Here is a 913-nt window from a genome sequence, read left to right on the forward strand (position 1 = left end):
GCCATTAAGGATTCTAAAATCCTTGGGGTGAGGGTGGGGTGGGGATGGAGGTGGGAGTTAACCACCAGCTCACACCTGAAGGAAAAGTATGTTTCCTACACCATCACCTCTGATACTGATGTGAATTCTGACTCCATGTCTCAGCTCTGGTTCCTTTAGACTTTGCCTAATTCTCTGGCTCAGCACCAGGTACTTAATTCTTCTCCAGCCACACCACTTGTGCTAAAACCCTGTCACCCTGAAACTCTCAAGCACAGGATCTGTCCCTGGCACTGAGGGCACACTGGGGACACTGAGGCACAGCATTTATGACCTGACCCACGAGCTCTCAGCAAGGAAGGGATCTTACAGCTAGTCAATGGCTCTTAAACACTCGTGTGTCCTTGACAAGGTGAGAATTCTATTCAGGTTCTGATGTTCAAAAACTGTGATTTCAGTAGGACACTGCACCCACATAAGGCTCAGATGGTCATCGCCAGTGTTAAAATTCTATAATGGGTTAAGAATACACAGACAGGCCGGCCGACTGGCATGATGGTTAAGAACTGGTTTGGGACGCCAGAGGGCCCCGGTTCAGATCCCATCTATAAGGGCCAGTGACACTGCCCTCCACAGCTAAGATGCTGAACAACATCTCAACCTGGAGTTGGGCTGCCATAAGTCGCCTGTGACGGCATAGGCTGCAGCCCCTGTGGCAGTGGGTTGCCATGGGCTACCGTATGTAGCCAGCAGCCAGCGTGAGCGGCCAGCAGCCACAGTGAACGGCCGTCCAGAAGCCGTTGACTGATTTGTCTCGCCAGAGAAGAGCGCAATGATGGTGCCAACTTGGGCCAGAGAAGCAACGTTCTCCATAACTAGACTGAAGAACAAAACGACAGCAACTTGTCTGTTCCCCTTCCCCCAATTCCCCAGC

The sequence above is a fragment of the Hipposideros armiger genome, unplaced genomic scaffold, assembly GCF_001890085.2.
Source record: "Hipposideros armiger isolate ML-2016 unplaced genomic scaffold, ASM189008v1 scaffold_1930, whole genome shotgun sequence".
Taxonomy (NCBI): domain Eukaryota; kingdom Metazoa; phylum Chordata; class Mammalia; order Chiroptera; family Hipposideridae; genus Hipposideros; species Hipposideros armiger.